This window comes from Erinaceus europaeus, chromosome 5 (genome assembly GCF_950295315.1).
Source record: "Erinaceus europaeus chromosome 5, mEriEur2.1, whole genome shotgun sequence".
In the NCBI taxonomy this organism is placed as follows: domain Eukaryota; kingdom Metazoa; phylum Chordata; class Mammalia; order Eulipotyphla; family Erinaceidae; genus Erinaceus; species Erinaceus europaeus.
This window is the reverse complement of record NC_080166.1, coordinates 93,657,675-93,663,674: the sequence shown is the minus strand read 5'-3', so window position 1 is coordinate 93,663,674 and position 6,000 is coordinate 93,657,675.

Below are 6,000 nucleotides of genomic sequence, written 5' to 3'. Positions count from 1 at the left end.
CTCTCATTAAAATATTTTTAAAAATGGATAAAGAGTTGGACTCTCAGGCAAGAGGTTTTGATTTCAGTCCCTCGCATCGCATGCACCAGAGTGTCTCTCTCTGATTAACTCTCTTCTCATTCCCTCTGTCTCAAATAAATACTTTTCGTAAAACAGTGTTCTAATTGACATCTCCACGGACACTGTCAAGAGACCTCTGCCAACAACAAAATGCCCTTTCCCTCCACAGGAGGCATGGGGCCCACTATACCCTTTAATCCCAGGTTATTTTTATTTAGATTTTCTTTTTTTTAATAAATTTTTTAATATTTTATTTTATTTATTTATTCCCTTTTGTTGCCCTTGTTTTATTGTTGTAGTTATTGTTGTTGTCATCATTGTTGGATAGGACAGAGAGAAACGGAGAGAGGAGGGGAAGAAAGAGAGGGGGAGAGAAAGACAGACACCTGCAGACCTGCTTCACCGCCTGTGAAGTGACTCCCCTGCAGGTGGGGAGCCGGGGTTCGAACCGGGATCCTGATGCCGGTCCTTGTGCTTTGCGCCACCTGCGCTTAACCCGCTGCGCTACAGCCCGACTCGCTTATTTAGATTTTCTAATTACATTCAATAGCAATAATTTTTGTGAGTACTTTAGAGATTTAAAAACAATTTAAAGTTATCTTAATTATGCATTTATCTTATTTAAACTTTCTACTGAAGTGAGATAGAATCTTAAGATCACATAGGTTTAAATATACATGATTGAAAACCATCGGGGTGTTCCCTCTATCCTAGTTACACTCTACAACCTTCCTCCAGTTCTGGTAGCTACTAAAATGTTTTATGCTATAACTAGTCAATTTTCAAACTTCATTATTTCTTTCGACATGAAAAAATTATTAAATCATTGACAATTAATGGAGGAGGGCTTCACAGACTAAAGTGACATTTTCTTTATCCACTTGAAAATCAGAAGCAGTTTTTTAAAGCCTCACTAACCTGTAGTATTTCTAAAAGGTTTTGCTGCATGTTTTGGATCACAGCCTCCTTCTCCTGAGCTCTCTTTTTGGCAACCTTGAAATCTCTGTTTAGTTTACTGATGACACTTTTCTCATCCTGTTGTTTTCTCACCTGGTCTAGAATCAACAACAAATGCTTTGCTGTTTCTTCATTTTGTTTATCCAATTCTTGTAATTTTATTAATATTTACTTTTCATTGATGGTTTCCTTTAACTATTTTTCCTTTGCCCTCACATGGTCTTAAGTCATTGACTTCTGCATTCAGATCCTTGGCTTTTGCAGCTGAGCTTCTTAGTAGTTCATTTTCACAACTTACTTTTAGGAAAGATGCCTTAGGTTGATCTTTTTGTTGATTCAATGATTGTTTTTCTCTCTCTAAAGCATACCTTTAATGCTAAATTCTCTTAAGCAAGGTTGGCATTAATTTAATCTGAAGATAGTTTTTCACTTAGGAATTGAATTGTATCTTCCATCTCTTTGGTTCTATTTGTAGATCTTTCTTTTTCAGCTTGCAGTTCATATGTAGTTTTCTTCCAGCTTGTGGATTTCTGAGTGATGAGATACAATTTGGGAATCATACGCTTGTAAAAGACTCTTCAGTTGGGCAGAATCAGCCCTTCGTCTTTTTTTTTTTTTATATATTGAGAAGTGACTTCTTTCACATTCTGTTAAAATTTATTCTTCAAAACTGATAGTTCACAGTGATAATCATGAGTTTCTTTGCTCTGTCTCTGTTTCAGTTTCTTAATTTGATCTTTTAGCTTGCATACTTCATCTTGCTGTGCTATCTTCCCTACCTGTACAGTATATCCCTGTGCAATCTGCCTCCATTGACCTACTTCATATTGTAGTTTAGAGACTTCAATAGTCACTCTGGCTACTTCTTGTTGAGATAAACTTGCATATAAGTCAGTGAAGTCAGTGTCCATGTTGTGTATGTCTGAGCTTTAGTGAGTGCTGTCATGGCCAAGTGAGGCTGAAGGGGCTGTGGTCACAGGTGCTCTGCTTGATCCTGCACAGCTGAGCTGCCCTGCTAGTTGTGGCATCTGGGTCTCCCTCCGCCTATAGAAGAATCTGTCTTGTTTCCAGCTGGCTGCCTTCTGGAAGTAGCATCTTGTTTTGGAAATGTGTAGACATCTGATCTATGTGAAGCCATGCTGGCTCACACAACTCTTCTATACTCTTATGGAGTGCCTTGGGGCTCTCACTATCTGTCCAGAAGGTTGCAGGCCCAGCTTCAATATCATGTATCAGAGCAGGAGATGGCTCTACTAACACATTCTCCAGGTCCTCTGCCACACAGTCCTCTCTCAAATTGGAAAACTGGCCTGTGATACTCACCAGGCCTTCCCTGACATGGCTGAGAATCTAACCAAAGCCAGAAAGCAAGTTTGCTAGCCAAAACATTGAAGATTCATAAGCGGACAGTTGAGCCCGGAGAGAAGCATCCACCACAAGCAGACTATCCTGCCAAGAGTCCTAGACCCTCTGGCCACAGGATTCCAGATCAACACACTTGAGTGCTCATAGGAGGGGTTGCTTGGCAACAAGGCTGGATACTTATGTTTGGTTGGTGGGGATGGGATGCACTTAGGGCCCCATTTGGGGGTCATACCATGAGGGGTGTGATATGGAGGTGGAGCGAACTGTTGTCTGAAGTGAGCTCCCACCTACTACATGGTTCTGTCTGAAAATGTAGGTGCAGAGATCTGAGTTCTGATGGATGGGTGAGTGGGTAAGAGACGTTTCCCAGAAAGCAGAGCGAAAGTTATCTGGAATATATAAGCCACATTGTATATTGTTTAGATTTCATGGAACATAAAATTTTACTCAGGTGTTCTCTAGTTGTTTTTTTTTTTTTTGCTATATTTATGAATAAGAACAATTTCTTCTCACTTGGTGAATACATCGAGGAATAGCACTGAATTTTTGTATGTTAATTTTGTAGACTGCCACCTTACTGTATTGTTTAATGATTTTCAGGAGTTTCTTACTGGATTATTTAGGATTTTCTATGTATATTATCATATCATACAAATAGCGACAATTTGACTTCTTCCTTTCCAGTCTATCACTTTCATCCTTTCCTCTTGCTTAATTGCTATGCCTAGTTCCAACTCTGTGGTGAGTAGTTATGCATACAGCAGGTAGCCCCATATTGTACCTGACTAGAGATGGACAGATTTCTCTTTCTTTCCATTGAGCATGATGCTAGCTAGCTTTAGGAATTTTCCATGTATCCCCAGTTTTTTAATGTTTTGATCATGAAGGAGTGCTGGGGCTTGTCAAAGGCTTTCTCTGCTTCTACGGAAATATTTGTGTGGTTTTTGGATTTCCTCTAGTTGATGTAGTGGTTAACATTTATTGATTTAAATATATTGAATCAGTTTTGCATGCCCAGGATAAGCTAATTTGGTGTGGTATATAATCTTTTAATGCATTTTTGTAACCAGAGTGCTAGGATTTTTTTCAATATCTTAGAATCTATGTCCCTGTGGATATTGGTCTACAGTTTTCTCTTGATGTTTATTCTGTCTGCTTTTGGCTTTTCTTTCTTTTACTTCCCTATATTGTTTCTCCTTTTTGTTTTTCCTTTATCTTTATTTCTTTTGACTTTTCATTTCTTTTCTTTTTTTTATGAAGACATAAATTGAGGAGGAAGTGTAAAGAGGGAGGAGAGAAGCATCTGCAGCATAAACACAATTCTGATGAAGCCTCCTTCCTGCAGGTGAGGCACCAGGAGTTTGAAACCATGTCCTTGACCATTGTAAGATGTGCACTTTAACATTTGTGCCGACACTGGCCCCTTGTTCTCTGGATCTTCTAACTCAACTTGGCCTGGCTTTTTTTAATTTATTTTTTATTTAAGAAAGGATAAATTAACAAAACCATAGTGTAGGAGGGGTACAACTGCACACGATTCCCACCACCCAATCTCCATATTCCACCCCCTCCCCTGATAGCTTTCCCATTCTCTATCCCTCTGGGAGCATGGACCCAGGGTCATTGAGGGTTGCAGAAGGTGGAAGGTCTGGCTTCTGTAATTGCTTCCCCGCTGAACATGGGCGTTGACTGGTCAGTCCATACTCCCAGTCTGCCTCTCTCTTTCCCTAGTAGGGTGGGTCTCTGGGGAAACGGAGCTCCAGGACACATTGGTGGGGTCTTCAGTCCAGGGAAGCCTGGCCGGCATCCTGATGGCATCTGGAACCTGGTGGCTGAAAAGGGAGTTAACATACAAAGCCAAATAAATTGTTGAGCAATCATGGACCTAAAGCTTGGAATAGTGGAGAGGAAGTATTAGGGGGATACTCACTGCAAACTCTAGTGTACTTCTGTTTTCAGGTATATATTTTGCACTAGTTTATGGATACGTGTGAACATATGCTCTCTCACACAGAACCTGGTCTATATCTAGGTTTTGGAACTTTGTTAGAAAGTGAACCACCTGGGATGGAATTAGAGAATACTATGAAAGGAAAGGTCTCACCCGAGTAATGAAACTGAAGGGTTGTCATTCCACACCTGAAGTCTCTGGACACAGTCTGAGCTGAAGCATGTTGAGGCAATCGTTGCGTTGATTCGGTTGCGATCGGCAGATGCAATATTATTTGAAATGGATTGGGAGAGGCATGCGGGAAAGTGGGCCCTATCCTAAGGTTCCAGGACTGGGGGAAATATAGGCTCTATAGTGGAGATGTGAGGTTCCTGCTGTCTTAGGGTTCAAAAAGCCAATGGAGGAAGTGGAAGGAGGGAGGAGAGAAGCATCTGCAGCATAAACACAATTCTCATGAAGCCTCCTTCCTGCAGGTGAGGTACCAGGAGTTTGAAACCATTGTGTGGGTATTGGTTTATTTTTAGGTGCAGGAACTCTTTAATTTGATGTAGTTTCATTGGTTTATTTTTGTTTGAGTCTTCTTTGTAGTTGGATTCATTTCATTGAAGATGCCTTTAAAATTTATACAGAAAAGAGTTCTGCCAATATTTTCCTCTATGTATTTGATAGTTTCTGGTCTAACATCCAAGTCCTTAATCCACTTGGAATTGACTATTGTGTTTGGTGAAATATAGTTGTTCAGTTTCATTCTTCTGCACATTTCAACCCATTTTTTCCAACACTTTGTTGAAGAGACTCTCCTTTCCCCAATTAATAGTCTGGGCACCTTTGTCAAAAATTAGATTTCATAGGTATGGGGGCTTACTTCTGGGCTCTCAATTATATTCCACTGGTCAAGTGCATCTATTTATGTTGTAGTACCAAGCAGTTTGATTACAATGGCACTATAATGTTTTGCCATTTATTATTATTTTTTAATCTTTTATATTTATTAGAGATAAAGAAAAATTGAGGGGGAATTGAGGGCTGACTTTCCATGCCTGAAGTCTCAGGACACAGTTTGGAGTGAAGCAAGCCAAGGTGATACTCATTGTATTGATTAGCTTGAGATCAGCAGATGCAGTATCAGTAGGTATGAATTGAGAGAAGCATGCAGGAATTTGATCCCCACCCTGCAAGTTCCAGGACTGGAGGAAATATGGGCTTTATAGAGACAGTGGGAGGATCCTCATGTCTTAGGGTTTAAGAAGGCAATAGATAGTTTTTGCTATAATCATATTATTTGGCAATTGGGTTAATTTCGAAAAATCCCTTTGTTAGGATCTGCTGTATCATACACAATATCACCACAATTTATGTCCTTTGACATTGTTTGTATATAACTGTGCCACCAGTTGCTTCTGTTCTCCCTCGTTTAAACTTTTAGGAGAGTCAACATATCAAAGATTCAGCCTATGGTCTGTGCATTAAAAATTTGAAACATTCAATCAATTGTCCCCTCTCATATTAATTAAATAGTGATTTATATGAGTACAGATTAATAGGAGTATACATAAACACCATTCCCAACACCAAAAGACTGTGTCCCATTCCACCCACACCCACCACCACCACCACCACCCCCCATGAATGCTCTTGAATTTGTTGATACTGACTTTGTAGCCTAA